Raw genomic sequence first — 19,824 nt, 5'->3', positions numbered from 1 at the left:
GCTACTTCTGTCTCCATCTGGGTTGACTTTTAAAATGTAGGTTTCTGTACCTATGGTAGTCACATAAAATAGTTGCCTACCAGGTACTTGTCAGGGAATATAATCTCAAACTCACTGCAGTGCAAAAGTTTTCAAAAGCTTTGCCAAGAAGAGCCATATTATGGAGAAATTCCTGAAGGATATGTAGTGTATTTTTTTGTTGTTGTTGTTTAAAATCCACTTCTCATTTAAGCCTGAGGCTTATATCGGGACTCATATTGACCTCTGGAATTGATTGTGCTGACTGTCTTTTGGTGTGTGGCCTGTATTTAGGGAAGTTATTGCAAATTGCTCTGTGAAATTCCTTAGAGGGTTTTTTTTTTTTTTTTTTTAAGAATGAACTCAAGGACAGTGATAGTTGTATCTGATTTGATAACCTGATTTGTGTTTATTCTATGAACATTATGTTCTTTTTTGTTTTAAGCTAGGTGTTAGAAAGTTGAATCCATATTTTTGGTCTAATTCTAGCAAATGTAGAGCCTTATATTCTGAACTGCATATTAACCTCTTTTCTAGTTCTGTTTTTCTTTTCCTTTATTCTTATTCTCCCTATTAAAGTTTTATTTTACTCTTTAACAATTTTTTTAAAATAATGTGAGTGGGTATAAATAAGAAGTTATACATGTGAAGTCCTCTGAATTTATGGTGCTTGAAGGATCTAGTGTATCAATCTTGAAAAGATAGAAGTTCACTTAGCCTGTCTCTTTAACTGATTATGGGTTTCCCATGTAGCTCAGCTGGTAAAGAATCCACCTGCAGTGCAGGAGACCCTGGTTTGATTCCTGAACTGGGAAGATCCCCTGGAGAAGGGATAGGCTACTCACTCTAGTATTCTTGGGTTTCCCTGGTGGTTCAGCTAGTTAAGGATCCACCTGCAGTGTGGGAGACCTGAGTTCAATCCTTGGGTTGGGAAGATCCCCTGGAGAAGGGAAAGGCTACCCACTCCAGTATTCTGACCTGGAGAATTCCATGGACTCTATAGTCCCTGGGGTGGCAAAGAGTCCGACACGACTGAGTGACTTTGACTTTCACTTCACTTTAACTGATTATAGCTAAATCTTCTGGACAAAATGCTAAAAGAAACTCTTTATAGCTTGGAAACAATAGCAGGTAGATAGAAGATGATAGTCAAAACTTGCTGAAATGACATACGTATGCTGAGTTGCCCATTTTTATTTCCTCTTTACTATCCCAGATTTGACCCAGGGAAATCCTCTTTGCCAGATTACACAGTAGCAGCAAAGTCTTTTTAGAGAAATCTCTTATTTCTGAGTAGAGGAAGGAAAAAGGAGACCCTGAGAGCCAGGCACTGTTTGTTTTTTGCTTGTTTGGTTTTTTCACTTTTTCTTCTCCTGATTCTGACCTGAGGGCAGCCCCAGATATGGACTGTGCGTATGTTATTTTTTTCTTCATCTTGTTGCTTTGTTTGCCTTAAGAGACATACTATTCATGCAGAACTGCATGATGGCAGCCCAGAGGCAGCTAAAGCTCCAAGAAAAACCCCATCTTTCTTGCCAGAGGCCTAGAAAAAGGAGATCCTGGAAGCTGAAGAGTATGGAGGTAATCCCAGAAAGAAGAGAACCAGAGAAAGGAATCATTCTGTGTATGACTGGCACAAGGCCTGGGCTTACCTCTGAGGTACGCCTGAGTAGACAGAGTCAAAGCAACATAGTAAGAACTTTGAAGACTGAACTTACATTGGAACCGCAACTCCAGAAAGTGAAGAAGAACTTTTGGTCTAAACCTAACTAGGTAAATTCCTGGCTGAAACAAATGACAAAATCAACATTCTGCAAAGTGTTTTAATAGGACCCAGAATTTTGCAACATAATATTCAAAATGTCCAGGATATAAGCCAAAAGTACTTAACATACAAAAAAACAGAAAATGTGACAAATATTTAAGGTAAAAGACAGCCAACAGATTCCAACTCTGAAATGAACCAGATGTTGGAATTAAAGTCAAACGAAGACTTTAAAATAGCTGTTATAACTATGTACATGAGGTAAAGGTAAACCACTGTGAAATTAATTGAAAGACTTTCTCAGCAGAGATAGAAACTATAAAAGAAAAAATTGGAAATTTTAGAACTGAAAAAATGTAATATCAGAGGTAAGAGACTTACTGAATGGGCTTCATATTGGAATGAAAATGACAGAGAAGAGTCAATGAACTTGAAGATAAACAAATAATCCAATCTGAAAAATAATGAGAAAAGTATTTAAAAAGCAATGAATGAAAACTCAGAAATGTGTGAAACAATAACAAAATATCTAACATGCCTGTAATTATAGTTCCAGAATGAGAAAAGAGAAGCAGACAGAAAACATATTTCAGTAAGTAGTAGCCAAAGTTTTCCCAAGTTTTATAAAAGACATACATTTTTAGAGTTAAGCTTTGTGACACCAAAAAAAAATAAACAAAACTGCACACATTAATGAAACTGCTAAAATATATGAAGAATTGTTTTAACTGTTCTTGATTTTACTATTGAGTGAAATATTTATCTTTTTCATATATATTTGTTGTACTTTGTCACACAAATATGCATTAGTATATTTTCTATTATGCCCAACAGGGAAAAATAAGAAATGAGGAAAAGTGTTCCTTTTCTTTTACAGTTATTAAGATAACTTTTTAAAGAACTTTCCCATGTTGTATCAAGCCACACATTAAGGGAAAAGAAATATGTTACCAGTACATCTTTCCTCCAAAGTTATTAAGTTGATTGCTGATTGATTTAATTAACAGCTCTAGGTTAAAAAGGTTAGTTAGCATGTGTTTACTCATGTTTTGAAATTAAAAGACGCTTACTCCTTGGAAGAAAAGTTATGACTAACCTAGATAGCATGTTGAAAAGCAGAGACATTACTTTGCCAACAAAGGTCTGTCTAGTCAAGGCTATGGTTTTTCCAGTGGTCATGTATGTTAGAGTTGGTCTGTGAAGAAAGCTGAGCCCTGAAGAATTGATACGTTTGAACTGTGGCGTTGGAGAAGACTCTTGACAGTCCCTTGGACTGCAAGGGGATCCAACCAGTCCATTCTGAAGGAGATCAGCCCTGGGATTTCCTTGGAAGGAATGATGCTAAAACTGAAACTCCAGTACTTTGGCCATGTCATGCGAAGATTTGACTCATTGGAAAAGACTCTGATGCTGGGAGGGATTGGGGGCAGGAGGAGAAGGGGAAGACAGAGGATGAGATGGCTGGATGGCATCACTGACTCGATGGACGTGAGTCTGAGTGAACTCCTGCCGGGAGCCAGCATGGGAGATGCCACCCATGACAAGGTCATGTGGAAGAGACCTGACGAACAAGGCGAATCAGGACTCGAGGGGCCCCCCTGGACCTGCTCTAGCATCTACCCCCAAAACCAAAATCTGTCTGTCTTACTATTTTGTGCCTTTCACCAACTCTTCTGACATTAACAGAGGGCTATCCTCAACTACCTTTCACTGGAAAAAATCAACTTAGGGCTCTAGTTGATAAGTCTCTTGGACATGAAAGGAATATTTCAATTCACACCCCCTCTGTTGGCATTCTAGCTTGCTTGGCAGGTTTATCCAGACTCTTACAGCTTCACATGTGATTGTTCACAGCCTCCCAACTGTGAGAGACATGGAAAGCCTAAAGCATTCTAAAAATATAAAGTCTTTCAAAGAGTTAAAACCTATTAGAGTAGGGCTGGTGTAAGATTTCACTGTTGAGCCAATGCTTGCTGCCAAGTTCCCATATTCCTTATCCATTGTGCACCTGAGAGTGCATTAGTTAACATAATTAGAATGTAAAAAAAAAAAAAAAAAAACAGTAGCCTTAAAATTAACCACATCAGACCTTTGAACTAATTGGTTCTTTCTTTGTTACTCACTGCACCTTTGCTCAGTGAAAATGTAACTCTGTTTAATACTTTCTGAGGGTGACATAGATTAAAAAAAAAAAAAAGCTTCAGGGAAAAAATAAGTTTTCTGGTTGAACAGCCTTTATCAAAAGAGGGTCATAAAACTTCCACAGGCCTTCAAGGCCAAAAGATAATGCACACAACATTGTTTATGAGAAAGGTATACAAAAAAATCCTGGTTTCGATAAAGACAAAACAAGTCCTGTACTGAAACTTTATTGGCTTTCTACATAAACCAAAAAATATCAACCTCTTTCTCTCCTCTATTTTCTTATCTACAACATTCTTTCTTTATCTCTCTCTAAATCTCTCTTGCCAACACCGTCTCCCCTCAGGGTACCCCTAGATCCTGCTGAGACTAGACCCCAACAAACTCTGGGAGTTGGTGATGAACAGAAAGGCCTGGCATGCTCCAATTCGTGGGGTCGCAAAGAGTTGGACACGACTGAGCAACTGAACTGAACTGAACTCGTGTTTTAATTCAGGGAATGTGTTTTCAGGGCTAAAATTTCCTAAAATTAAATACAGCTATTAACAGGTTTCCATCTTTTAAGATACTTAATCCATTTTTTTTTTTTAGTGTTAAAAATGATTCAGTTCAGTCGCTCAGTCGTGTCCGACTCTGTGACCCCATGAACCGCAGCATGCCAGGCCTCCCTGTCCATCACCAACTCCCAGAGTCCACCCAAACCCATGTCCATTGTGTCGGTAATGCAATCCAGCCATCTCCTCCTCTGTCGTCCCCTTCTCCTCCTGCCCTCAATCTTTCCCAGCATCAAAGTCTTTTCAAATGAGGCAGCTCTTCACACCAGGTGGCCAAAGTATTGGAGTTTCACCTTTAACATCAGTCCTTCCAATGAATACCCAGGACTGATCTGCTTTAGGATGGACTGGTTGGATCTCTTTGCAGTCCAAGGGACTCTCAAGAGTCTACTCCAACACCACAGTTCAAAAGCATCAATTCTTTGGTGCTCATTTTTCTTTATAGTCCAACTCTCACATCCATACATGACCACTGGAAAAACCATAGCTTTGACTAGATAGACTTTTGTTGACAAAGTAATGTCTCTTCTTTTTAATACACTATCTAAGTTGGTCATAACTTTCCTTCCAAGGAGTAAGCGTCTTTTAATATCATGGGTGCTGTCACCATCTGTAGTGATTATGGAGCCCCCCAAAATAAAGTCAGCTACTGTTTGCACTGTTTCCCCATCTACTTGCCATGAATTGATGGGACCAGATGCCATGATCTGATTAGTAATCTTTATTTGAAATTATTGTTAATTTTATTAACACTTTGAGGTTAATATTTAAATATATGTGATTGGTGGGCCTGGAGCATATGGATCATTTTGCTTACATCCTTCAAATGTCTGTTAACTTTACCTAGCTATGTGGAATCTGATGCTTTAGCAAAGTAGGTACATGCTTCTCATTAAACATGAATTTGAAGTGACATTTATTTTTGATAAAATCCTGATTATTTGTTACCAAATTCAAAGGTTAACCTCAAGTGTTATATTCTCTATAGCCTTCCCTGACTACCATGCTTACTTCCTATTCAGATTTTTTATGCATATACAACATATCACTGAATATTCATTAGGCGTTAACCCAAAAAGTTAAACATAAATTTGCCATATGAACCCACTCTTAGGGATCTGCCCAAGAGGAATGAAAACATGTATCCACACAAAGACTTGTATATGAATATTCTCAGTAGCATTATTTATAATAGTCTAAAGTTGAAAACTATCCAAATGCCCACCAACTGATGAATAGTTGAAAAATGTGGTCTGTTCACCCAATGGAATATTATTCAGCAGTGAAAAGGTCCAAGCCTCTGGTATCTGCTTATAATCAATGGACCTCAGAAGTATTATGCTAAGTGAAAGAAACCAAACACAAGAGATCAAATATTGTATCATTCCATTTATTTAAATGTCCAGAAAAGTCAAATGTGTAAAGACAGAACATAGATTAGTGATTGCCTAGAGTTGGGTGGGGGATGGGGGTTAATAGTAAATGAATATGAAAGATCCTAGGGGTAATGAAAATGATCTAAAACCAATTTATGTTGGTGGTTGCACAACTTGGTAAAACTACTAAAAAGCTAATGAATTGTACACAAAAATGTGGATGAATTTTATAATATGTAACATATACTCAATAAAGTTATTGAAAATAGAATAAAGAAACCAAGAGTGCAAGATGGTATATTTTACCTCGCCATTGGCGCTGTAGCTTAATGTGAAGACTTAGCTTAATGCTGGGCATTTTGATAGGTGCTTAATAAAGGGTTGCTTTAAGTTTTAAGTAGTTGGACTTTCAAAGTTAAGCTGAATCTAGTACCTAGGAAAATATTCCAGAAAGATGAGGGCCAGTAAGTAGGATAGATGAAATTTATTTACTTAAAGCTTTTTATTTGTATCAGATAACAGATAAACGTGCAAACATCATGTGTTCAGCTCAATAAATTATCACAAAAACTATCTGTTTAAACAATACTGAGGCTGAGAAATAGGATATTAAGAATATCTTTGAATTCCTGCTCATATGTCAGCTTAATGCCAAACTGTTTTTTTTTTTTTTTTCTTTTCTTTTGACTTTGTTGGGTCTTCATTGCAGCATGCAGGCTCTTTTCTCCTTGCTTTATATTAATGTTTCTTGAGGCATGTATTATTATGCATCCCTACAAATACAGAATTGTAATTATCCTGAGCTTTCCTCATTGTAAAATGTCTTTCTTCTGTTGTAGTAAATGCTTTTGGCCTTAAGATCTAGTTTGTCTGATATGAATATTTTGGTTACTTTTGCCTGGTAGATCTCTTTTTATTCTTCTTCTGTCAAACTTTCTCTGCCCATGTGTTTTATATGTTTCTTGAAAGCAGCATTTCATTTTCTTTTGCCTCCCCTCCCCCCATTACTTGGTTTTTAATTGGAATACTAGTTCTTTATGTGTAATAAATTAGCAATTTTTTTCTCCCAATTTGAGTCAAATTTAGCTATTTTTTTCTCTAGAATTTTGATGAGTCTGACAGCCTTTTCCTATACCCACATTATAGGAGAATTCACTCATGTGCTCTTGTAGTACTTTTTTGAGATTTATTTTTGCATTTAGATCTCTGATACATTTGAAGTTTCTTCCTGTATATCGAGTTTTGAATATATCTAATCTAATTTGCTTCCAAATAATAATGTAGCTACCTCCTAAGCCATTTTAAAAAATGTTGGCTCTACCACAGTAGTTATCACCTTTACCATATACTAGATTTTTATGTGTTGTTGCTGCTGCTGCTGCTGCTACTAAGTCGCTTCAGTCATGTCCGACTCTGTGTGAACCCATAAACGGCAGCCCACCAGGCTCCCCCGTCTCTGGGATTCTCCAGGCAAGAACGCTGGAGTGGGTTGCCATTTCCTTCTCCAATGCATGAAAGTGGAGAGTGAAAGTGAAGTTGCTCAGTTGTGTCCGACTCTTAGCGACCACATGGACTGCAGCCCACCAGACTCCTCCATCCGTAGGATTTTCCTCGCAAGAGTACTGGAGTGGGGTGCCATTGCCATCTCCGATTTTTTGTCTAGTTGGGTCTATTTGTAGACTTTCTGTTCCATTCTTTTTGTCTGTTCATGTGCCAGTATAAGTTCATTCTAGTTATAGAAGCTTTGTACCATGTTTTAATATCTGGTGGGTCTATTCCTCCTTAAGAGTTCTGTTTTTTGTTTTGTTTTTTACTGTTTTCCTAGCTGTTATTGAATGTTTATTTTTCCATATGAATTTTAGGTTCAGCTTTTCAGGCTCCATATAAGTGCTCATTGGAATTTTTATTGGGATTGAATTGAATTTGTAAATTAGCTTAAGAACTGACATCTTGATGAAGCTGAGATTGCCAAACTGAATGAAAAGGAATATCGTAATATTTGTTCCAGGTTTCCTGTGTGTGTTTCATGAGTGCTTTACAGTTCTTCTTCTTTTCTTATATTTAATTAGATTTTGAACATTTTTTGTTGTTTATTCCTCAATATTTATATTTAAGTTGTTATTGTGAATGAAGTTTTTCTCATCCATTATCTTTTCTTGCTGGCTGTTTGCACATATGAATGCTATTGACTTTTAAATACTAATTTCATATCCTGAATTATTTTTGAGTTGAGTTGTTACCTTTTTTGTTTTGAAGTTCTATTTGAATGGTTTATTTTTTTTCTCTAGGGTTTTCAAGATATCTGCAAATAGCGATAGTTTTATTTCCATTTCGTATAGCTCTTGTTGTTTTGTTTAATCTAGTTGCATTGGCTAGTACTTCCAGAATAGTGTTTATGTATGCAGAATAATGTCTTTATGTATTTTTTAAATTGAGCATTCTATTTTGAGATAATTATGGATTTGTATGCAGATGTAAGAAACAATAGAGAGATCACATGTATCTTTTTTTTCCAGTTTCCCCAATGGTAATATCTGTAGTAAAATATTAAAAGCATAATATTGACAATCATACAGCCAAGATAGAAAACCATTCTACTACCATAAGATGGGGGCTTCCCTCATTGTTCAGTTGGTAAAGAATCTGCCTGCAATGCAGGAGACCCGGGTTCGATTCCTGGGTTGGGAAGATCCCTTGGAGAAGGAACTGGCAACCCACTCCAGTATTCTTGCCTAGAGAATCCCCATGAACAGAGGAGGCTGGCAGGCTACAGTTCATGGGGTCACAAGAGTTGGACATGACTTAGCGATTAAACCACCACCACCGCCACCACAAGATTCCCTCATGTTGCTCCTTCCTGCCTTTTGCTCGTATCTACTTCGTAAACGATGGCAACCAATCTGTTCTTCTATAATTCTTGTCATTCAAGAATGTTATGAAATGGAATTATATAATTTGGAAGCTTTGGGATTGACTTTTTTCACCCAGCATATTGCCCTGAAGATTTATCTTAGTTGTTGCATGCATCAATATTTGTTCTTTGTATTGCTGGGTAGTATTCCATGGTATGGATATACCATCGGTTTTTTTTTTTTTTTTAATTCACCTATTAAGTATGTCTGGATTATGTACACATTTTGGCTATTATAAAAAAAAAGCTGCTGTGATGATTCATGAAGAGATTTTTTGTGAATGTTTTCATTTCTGTGGAATAAATGCCCCAGAACACAATTGTGAGATCATAGTAGTAGCATGTTTAATTTTGTAAGAAGCTGACATACTGTTTTCCATAGTGGTTGTATCATTTTACATTACAGCTAGTGTATAAGTCATCTAGTTTTTCTGTATCTTTGCTAGCATTTGATGTTATTACTGTGTTTTTAATTTTAGCCTTTCTGATAGGTACTTAGTGATATCATGGTTGTAATTTTCGTTGCCCTAATGGTTAGTGATGTTGAACATCATTTCATGTGTTTTGTTACTTGTATATTCTCTTTGGTGAAACTTCTGTTAATTTTCTAATGGAATTTTTTTCTTTGTATTTTAAGAATTCTTAATATATTTTTGATGTTAGTTCTTTGTCAGATACATGGTTTGCAAATATTTTTCCCAGCCTCTAGCTTGTCTCTTCATTTTTTCACAGTGTCTTTAATGGAGCAAAAGTTTTTAAGTTTTGACAAAGTCCAGTTTATCAGTTTTTCCTTATATGGATTATGTTTTTGATATCAAATATAAAAACTCTTTACACAGCACTACATTATAAAGCTTTTTCTCTTATGTTTTCTTCTCGAAGTTTTGCAGTTTTATATTTGACATTTAAGTAGATCAAAGATTGATCTACTTTGAATCAATCTTTGTGTAAGATATGAAGTGTAGGTCAAAGTTCGTTTTGCCATGTGTATATTTTTAAAATCTCCTCAGGTAGCCATAGTGAATCAGTGAAGTAAATCATCAGCAAAACCATTTCGGGTCCTGAAAGTTTATGAAATAGTTTTTTCAAAATGTGTTGAGGAGCAGTTTATGTTAATTAGGGTTCTATGGACAAGGGAACAAAATTAATTTGGTGAATGTGGCATAGCAAGGCGCTTTCTTGAAACTTATAATTCTAGATATGTGAGAAAATTCCTATCATCTGGGGTAATTTGTCTGTACTTGAGAGGGTATGATGGCAGAGTGGTCCCAGAGTAGAAAAAATGTTGCAAATGTCAGCTTTTGTGTAAAGTTGGGAATACATGCCTTTGTTTTATTAAAAAATAATGATAAAATACCTCACTTTATTGAAATTTTCCTTGTAAGTTTTCCTAGGCGTTATCATATAAATAGTATATAGGCTGCAGTCTATGGGGTCGCACAGAGTCGGACACGACTGAAGCGACTTAGCAGCAGCAGTGTTATAACTTATCTGTATCTTATAATACATATGATATTTTATTAGAAAAAAGAGAAAATGTCATTAATTTTTATTATTTAACTTAGACATGAGAAATAAATTAGATAAAAGATATCGATGTGAATTTATTAAGGAAAAATTAAATAATCATGTAAGATTAAATTGGAAGAAAGGAAAATTGAGAAAGTATATGAATTTATTCATTTTTAACAAATATTTGACTGTTCTTTGTGACAGGCATAGTTCTTGGGATATGTCAGTAAATGAAAGAAATTGCTCTTGTAGAGCTTAATTTCTAGCAGGGGGGATAGTTGATGAATAATAAATATAATAAGCAAATAATATAGATATTAGGTTTAATGCAGTGATAAAAATAGAAATAGAACAAGACATTGGAAGTTGTGCAGATCAGAGGAGAGGTTGGCTTGTTCTGTTTATGATTGTGCTGCTTAGGATATCCTTTGTGAAAAGGATGGAATTTAATGAAAAGATGACATTTGGGTAGAGGTTTGAAGGAGATGAAGGAATCTGAAATATCTGGAGAACAATCAGATTGTGGGAAGAACCAGTGCAAAGGCAGGAAAGTATCTGGTGTGTTTCTGCCTTTTGAATTTTGTAAGTTAATCCCAAATTATTTATAAAGTTCTTAGTGTCACAAACATGTACCTGAAACTTAATGAAGATAAGCTAATTTTATAAATGCCTTTTGTTAAGGTTGTAGGGCAACTTCCCATCTAGGGTTCATATTGGTTTGTCAGAGGGCCTGAGATTATGAACTTTGTTTTTAATCCCTTCGTGACATAATCTTTGATATTCCAAACTCTGGCTTAAGGTAGTCTTTTAGGTTTCCCCAAAATCTCAGGGTTAATGTAGCCTACGTGTAATGGAAAATACTTGGAGAGTATGAGTGAAAACCTTTTTATTTTAAGCTTCTTTTTGCTCAGATTGAGTGTTTTGCATTCTGTAAAGAGTGTTTCAAATAATTAGAATTCCTTTTTTCCTGACTTAATCTTTTTGAGTACTATTCCTCCTCTGAGGATAGGTATTTCAGGTTTTATTTTTCATGAGTAGCAGTTTTTTTTTTAAATATATATAAAGGAAGTTCAAGTCCAGTTGTATTATGTTTTTGCTAATGACTTGAGGAGTATCAGTTATGGCATGGTGTACTGAGCTGCATAGTAATATAGTTATAGTGTGTAATTTTGAATAGTAGGCTATATGATCCTACACCATTCTGATTTGATGGTTCCCAGTGTCTGATTTTAACTTAATTACATATTCTCCTATATTAAATTGTCAATTGTCTGTGCCTCCAACTCTAACACTCCTCCACTTTAACATGTAAGTAATTTAATGGGAAAATATCTTACTCTCTATTTAATTATCTGTAAGGGAAACTCTGGGTGATAATTGGAGGATTTTGAAAATACATTTCAGGAGAATAAAGTATTTTTTATCTTACTATTTTCAAGAGGATAAACTGGGTTTTAATATTCTTTATTTTTTTAATACCAAGTTTAAGTCAAATGACACTTGCAGTTATTTTTAAAAATATGTAGCCTCTTTTCCCCTTAATCAGTAGTGAAGATGGAAATCAATGATGGCTTGCGCTTTAAAAAAGAAATACCTTTGTATTATCTGTGTAAGTTGATCTTCTAGTGAGTTTATGGGCTATTCATTATAATAATGATTTAGTTAGGAAACTATGGTCTTGCTTGTCTTGTTTAAAAAGGAAAATACCAGCTTAAAATAGATGTAACTACATATTGAAACAGTTTCTTTTTATCAAGGCCTTTCGAAAAAACAAAAGGAGTTATATAAAAGTAAAAAAGGTAAAATGATAATTTATAAATTTGAATATGAGCCTAAACTAAATTTTTCTTCCACTGTTGATAAAAAGCCACACATGCTGGGTGCTGTTGAGATGGGCTATCACTTTCAGGTTTACTTTTTTTTACTTGTTGATGTTGTTTCCAATAGTACGATCAGTTGTTTACACTGCATCTTGAACTTGAATTTGGGAATAACTTTATCAAATCACTGGAAACATGCCATAAAGATCTAGAGGGGAAATTCAGAAAAAAAATAAGATTTTTGAATTTTCAGTTAACTGTAGATGTCCTTTTACATTTCTGTCTTTCTTTTGTTTCTTCTTGTATCTTGGAACAACAGCTTAAAGACAGAGACTTGTCTCTTTCTTAAAAAATCTCCTCTGCTTCCTATTATACTGTCAATTGGGTGGGGGAGGGAAACTCACACTAGGATTATTTTTGAAGTACTCGCCCAAATCAAGAAATAAACTAACATGTGCCTTGATTTCAGATATTCTTGCTTCTGGTGCCTGAGTATACACTACAATACAAAATACAATAATTCGGGATGTATGTTCCTGATTATGTTTTTATTTATAAAATATGGTGAGCATTGAGATAAAGTTTCATGCCCTAGGTGTCTTGCTTTTTTTGATTCTTTTATTACCATTAAATAAGCCTTTGTCTGGCAATTAAAATATTGACATAAGCAATTTAAAACTTCACATATATGAAAGAGCAGCAGTAAACAAGGGAGTTGGAAATCTAAGTTAAAGGCAGGAAAATGAAATCTGATTTGTAAGTTGTCAGTCTGTCCCCCTTAAATTTTGTTTTATGTGGTTGCATTTAATGAAGTCTTGCAGCAAGTTGCTTGAGGCTTCTTAAAAATAATTTAAAAAATTTTTTTAGTAAATAGCTTAGAACTAAACAGTTTAGTATCTTAAGTTCTTCTTTCAGCTTTATAATAGAATTTGCTATATAGTAAGAGTATAGCAAGATTTTTGTTTGAGTTTTTGTATATATGAATAAGGAAGTAACCTTTTAAAGGACAATTTTAATTTAGAAACTTAATTATTGTGAGTAGAATGATCTGTATTTTTTCCTCTCTTTTAATTTTGAACATGAAATAATTATTAGTGTTAATTATATACACAGTTATATTTTGCAATATAGTTATTATTTTAAAAGGTTTTTTTTTTTTGATGCAAGGATTCCATGAAGACTTAAAAAATTCATGTACGAGTTTAAATTTTGCTAATTGGAAATTGTGCTAAGTTGATGTGTTTTTATTTCCAAAAATAGGATGCCCAAATTAAAATTCATGTTTGATAATTAAAACTTGTGCATAACAGCCTTATTATTTAAAGAAAATTTTGAAGTTTAGTGTCTTTGATATGTAAGTAGAATGCTGCATTATTTAGCTAGATGAAGAAAGTAAAATTTTAAGGTCTTGGTTCATTCAGTTGATAAGCAAGTATTTTCCTAACTTTCCCTAACACATACAGACAGTACAGGAATTTGCTTCATTGTCTATTTTATTTTGGAAAACTATGCATTTTCTCTTACAAATATATTATTCTTTTAATTAAGGAGTTTAAAAACACTTCACCTTTGAAAAATTATCTTATTTTTATACATTTTAAACTTGCTAATGATAAATATAGACTACTAATGAAATTATTGGCCAGGTAAACATCATTTTCATTTTTAAAATTATATATTCTACTTTTAAATTTAAAATGATTATTTTAATGCTGATAAGAACTAACAAGTGTGATCTCATACTTATGGGCATCCATGAAAAACCTTATCCAAAAAATATAATGTTTAAAATATAATATTGGTAGCTACCAGTGGCTAAAGAATTTCATTTGCTGATTTTATTCTTTAACTTCTTTGTAATTTAAATGCTTTTATTTAAAAATTTGACTTAAGGATATTGCAAAGTATATAGCATTTTAAGATTAGATGGTGTCCAGAGCATACAGTCCAATGAGTTAGTCCAATGTAATTGGAGGAATTATTAAATGACACTGACCTCATTTCCTTTAGAACAATGAAAATTAATAGTTTCACGTTTTATTAGGCTGATATTCCAGATGTAGTGTACATTTAATTAAGTGTAGTTTCCTTTTAGTTATGGTATGTGTATCTGTTTTTTGTCGCAAATTCTTTCTAGTTTTACAGTTTTCCACATGTTTTCTTTCACCATTTATGATTTTTTTCAAAGCAGAGCTATAAGGACTTAAATCACTTTAGCATGCAGCAAAACAGTTCCCATTCAAACAATAAACGCCATTTTAAAAAGCCTTTAGATCTTCTGTCACTTCATAAATATAAATGTATAAAAACGTTATGCAGTTGTAGTGCCCACCTGCTAATTAAATGCAGATTTTCTCAAACTTACTTAAAATCTGTCTATTTGTTTCAACTCTGTCTCTGTTCAGAATACATATGGCCCTTGTGAAACTAATTATGCTTATGGAGCAGCTGTTAAGTTTAGTGCAACTAATTTTATCCAATATTTTACATTTTAATTGATTACCTGTGAAGAAATTAGCAAATTAACACTTATTGTACAGTAACTGAATGGTCTTTTATGGTTACTTTCAGATTTAACAAGTGAACCAAACACTGATGGAATAAAGACATTTCTAGGACTTTCAGATAGGAAAGTTATTGGTGGACCTTGATTATCTGGTGTGAAAATTTAGGAAGACTGATGAGTGATGCCAAGCATCTGTGTGTTCTGTATCTTAAACATGAGAAGCAGATTGGAAAGTAATAGCTTTTTTGCAGAATTTTGGTAACATATGGGCTTATCTGGATCTAAGAAGTCTTTGAAGATCTTTGAACTTGACTAAATGACTTAACCTTTGGCTTAGTGGGTGGGTTATATGCTTTTTTAGAGGGGAAGCACTGGATTCTACATTTTTCTTTTGCTTTTTTTCCTTCCCAATTCTGCCTTTTAATATCATCTCTTAAAAATGGGGGGCTAGAGATGATGATTGGGAATTTTTGAAGATTGACATGGCTAATTCTAAGATATTTAGTTGAATGGATCTACCTATAATAAAGTGGGGTTAAATTTTTAAATAATATTTTAGAAATGAATCTATAGATATTTATTTCCTGCTTTATAGATTTTATTTGAAAATGATACTGCAATCAGATCTTACTGACAATGGGCTGTAGTTGAAAGGATGTGGACAGACCTGTGTTCAAATTTCAGGTCTATCGCACATTTGCTCTGACCTCTCAACTTTTCAGAGTTCAGTATTCTCAAAGCAAAACTCAAACCAAACCAAAGAAAAAAACCCCAAGCTGTCTGTTCCCCCGCCAAAAAAAAAGTTCCCCCAAATGCCAAAAGGAGGTGAAAGTAACAACTCTATGTTTAAATACTCTGGAAAATTAAAAGAGATAAAATAGATAAATACAGTTGGCATATTTCTTAGCATGTAGAAGATTGTTACTAACAATAGTGGCAAATGTCATGCCCTATAATACTAATATGAAAGAGGTATACTGAACAAGTGTATTATTCATATTTTAGAGCATTCAGTCTTTCCCAGCATCAGGGTCTTTTCCAGTGAGTTGGCTCTTCCTATCAGGTGGCCAAAGTATTGGAGCCTCAGCGTCAGTATCAATCATTCCAATGAGTATTCAGGGTTGAAACTCAACATTAAAAAATTAAAATCCTGGCATTTGGTCCCATCTGTGCCATGCTGTGCTGTGCTAAGTCGCTTCAGTTGTGTCTGACTCTTTGCAACACTATGGACTGTAGCCCACAAAGCTCCTCTGTCCATGGGATTCTCCAGGTAAGAATACGGAAGTGGGTTCCCGCATCACTTCATGGCAAATAGAAGGGGAAAAAAGTGAAAGTAAGTGTAAGTTTTAGGTCCAAGTAAATGTATCTAAAAGACGCTTACTCCTTGGAAGAAAAGTTATGACCAACCTAGACAGCATATTAAAAAGCAGAGACATTATTTTGCCAACAAAGGTCCGTCTAGTCAAGGCTATGGTTTTTCCAGTGGTCGTGTATGGATGTGAGGGTTGGACTGTGAAGAAAGCTGAGCGCCAAAGAATTGATGCTTTTGAATTGTGGTGTTGGAGAATACTCTTGAGAGTCCCTTGGATTGCAAGGAGATCCAACCAGTCCATTCTAAAGGAGATCAGTCCTGGGTGTTCTTTGGAAGGACTGATGCTAAAGCTGAAACTCCAATACTTTGGCCACCTCATGTGAAGAGTTGACTCATTGGAAAAGACTCTGATGCTGGGAATGATTGGGGGCAGAAGGAGAAGGGGACAACAGAGGATGAGATGGCTGAATGGTGTCACCGACTCAATGGACATGAGTTTGAGGCATCACCAACTCGATGGACATGAGTCTGAGTGAACTCTCAGAGTTGATGATGGACAGGGAGGCCTGGCATGCTGCATTTCATGGGGTCACAAAGAGTCGGACCCGACTGAGTGACTGAACTGAACTGAATTGAAATGTATCTGAAACTTTGATAAGATAGATTGTTCTTCAGTTAGGGCACTTCAGTTCAGTTCAGTCGCTCAGTTGTGTCCGACTCTGCAACCCCATGAACTACAGCACGCCAGGCCTCCCTGTCCATCACCAACTCCCAGAGTCCACCCAAACCCAGGTCCATTGAGTCGGTGATGCCATCCAACCATCTCATCCTCTGTCATCCCCTTCTCCTCCTGCCCTCAATCTTTCCCAGCATGAGGGTCGTTTCCAATGAGTCAGCTCTTCACATCAAGTGGCCAAAGTATTGGAGTTGGAGCTTCAACATCAGCCCTACTAATGAACACCCAGGACTGATCTCCTTTAGGATGGACTGGTTGGATCTCCTTGCAGTCCAAGGGACTCTCAAGAGTCTTCTCCAACACCACAGTTCAAAAGCATCAATTCTTTGGCACTTAGCTTTCTTCACAGTCCAACTCTCGCATCCATATATGACTACTGGAAAAACCATAGCTTTGACTAGACAGACCTTTGTTGGCAAAGTAATGTCTCTTCTTTTTAACATGCTGTCTAGGTTGGTCATAACTTTCCTTCCAAGGAGTAAGCATCTTTTAATTTCATGGCTGCTGTCACCATCTGCACTGATATTTGGAGCCCCCCAAAATAAGGTCTGCCATTGATTCCCCATCTATTTGCCATGAAATGAGGGGACCAGATGCCATGTCTTAGTTTTCTGAATGTTGAGCTTTAAGCCAACTTTTTCACTCTCCTCTTTCACTTTTATCAAGAGGCTCTTTAGTTCTTCTTCATTTTCTGCCATAAGGGTGATGTTATCTGCATATCTGAGGTTATTGATATTTCTCCCAGCAGTCTTGATTCCAGCTTGTGCTTCCTCCTGCCTAGCATTTCTCATGATGTACTCTGCATAGAAGTCAAATAAGCAGGGTGACAATATACAGCCTTGACATACTCCTTTTCCTATTTGGAAGCAGTCTGTTGTTCCATGTCCAGTTCTAAGTGTTGCTTCCTGACCTGCATACAGGTTTCTCAAGAGGCGGATCAGGTGGTCTGGTATTCCCATCTCTTCCAGAATTTTCTACTAGGGCAATATGTTTTATATAGTTATAATAGTTAGGGCACTATGAATAGGGAATTACAGAGATACACAAATAATCCCTGTTTACAAATACTTTGTCTACAACAGCTAGAGGCTTTACCCTCTGTGCTTAGTGAGGACGGTTACCCTTGATTTGGCAACAGGACTGATCCATATAAATATCTGTGAGGTAGATGTAGACTCAGTTAGTGACCAAAGCTGAAGAATATTAGTATACTTAATTATCTTAGTTAAAATTCAGAATGTGTGTATTTTCTAACAAAATAGCATTATTGTCATTGGGTATATTTTAAATAGTCTTTTGGTATAACTGGAAAAGGTCAGTTTTCATTCCAGTTCCAAAGAAAGGCAGGACCAAAGAATATTGAAACTACTGCACAATTGCCCTCATTTCACATGCTAGCAAAGTAATGCTCAGAATTATCAAGCTAGGCTTCAACAGTACATGAACCAAGAACTTCCATATTTCAAGCTGTATTTAGAAAAGGCAGAGGAACCAGAGATCAAATTGCCAATCTCTGTTGGATCATAGAAAAAAGCCAAGAGAATTCCAGGAAATCATCTACTTCTGTTTCATTGACAATACTAAGGCCTTTGACTGTGTGGGTCACAACAAACTGGAAAATTCTTAAAGAGATGAGAATATCAGACCACCTTACCTGACTCCTGAGAAGCATGTATGCAGGTCAGGAAGCAACAGTTAGAACTGGACATGGAACAATGGACTGGTTCCAAATAGGAAAAGGAGTACGTCAAGGCTGTATATTGTCACCCTGCTTATTTAACTTATGCGCGGAGTGCCTAATGCAAAATGTTAGGCTGGATAAAAGGCAAGCTGGAATCAAGGTTGCTGGGAATCAATAACCTTAGATATGCAGATGACAGGACCCTTATGGCAGAAAGGGAAGAGGAACTGAAGAGCCTCTTGATGAAAGTGAAAGGGGAGAGTGAAAAACTTGGCTTAAAACTCAACATTCAGAAAACTAAGATCATGGCATCTGGTCCCATCACTTCATGGCAAATAGATGAGGTAACAGTGACAGACTTTATTTTTGGAGGCTCCAAAGTCACTGCAGATGGTGACGGCAGCCATGAAATTAAGATGCTTGCTCTTTGGAAGAAAAGTTATGTCCAACTTAGACAGCATATTAAAAAGCAGAGACATTACTTTGCCAACAAAGGTCCATCTAGTCAAGGCTATGGTTTTTCCAGTAGTTATGTTATGGATGTGAGAGTTGTACCATAAAGAATACATGATATTTCAAATACTTTTTTTAGCTTTTGAGTGGAAAATTTTAAGCATTCATTAAAACAGACAATAATATAGTAAGCCCTCATGTAGCGATGATCTAACTTCACCAGGTAGTATTTTGACAATATCAAGGCTTGCTTTTCAGCTCTGTTAGGGTGGATCCAGAGTACCTTTATTCTATGGCTAATTTAGCTTCAAAATTAATACTTGACTCCATACAATACCTTATGTACAAAGTGTCTCAACTCTGACTGGTAGAACACTATTTCTCTCCCATATGATATTCTGAATTTGTATTGCTGTCCAGTGTATTTTTTCATGGTCTCTTGGCATGTAATCTCACATATTTGTAGATTGGAACTTGTCAAAGAACTAAAGAGCCTCGGCAGATTTCTAGAGAATTCCTTTTTCTGTCCAGCTTCTTCTCTTTGGTATAATGCCTTAGAAAACTTAGTACCTTGGCCTCTTTGAAGATATTTGTCTCTGTCTCCCTAGCTCAGAAAGTCTATGAATCTTTCTCTCATGCTCTGTCGAGTGGAAGCTTCCTCATGGCAGTAAGCCAGGGCAATTCCAGGGTTCCTGTTTTCATTTGTCCAATGTCTGACACAGTTGTTACACACATTTTGTCTGCTTTTCTACTTGTTTATAGTGGGAGGGCTATTTCCATAGCTTTTAATGCTTATGGGCAAAAGGCCATTTAACTACAGAAATGATTATTTTATTTGTGATTTATTTTTCTTTGTCATTTACCAAGAATTTATCAGCTTTATTAATCTTCTCAAAAAATCACCTTTGTCCTTCTTGATATTCTGGTTAATTCATATTTTGCTTTTCGAGTTTCTTTCCTTTTTCCATCTTTTAAAACATTTTTATTGGAGTACAGTTGATTTACAGTGGTGTGCTAGTTTCAGGTGTATACCAAAGT

The 19,824-nt window shown here is 35.6% G+C and overlaps 1 protein-coding gene across 3 annotated transcripts in view; it reads left to right on the top strand.

Annotated features, from left to right (window-relative positions):
* The window catches only part of RSRC1 (arginine and serine rich coiled-coil 1), a 444,205-nt gene that overhangs the window by 77,780 nt on the left and 346,601 nt on the right, over window positions 1-19,824 (top strand). The gene's annotated exons all lie outside the window — the stretch shown is intronic.

Source organism: Capricornis sumatraensis, chromosome 1 (genome assembly GCF_032405125.1).
Source record: "Capricornis sumatraensis isolate serow.1 chromosome 1, serow.2, whole genome shotgun sequence".
Lineage (NCBI taxonomy): Eukaryota > Metazoa > Chordata > Mammalia > Artiodactyla > Bovidae > Capricornis > Capricornis sumatraensis.
This window is presented reverse-complemented; position numbering and strand designations above follow the sequence as displayed.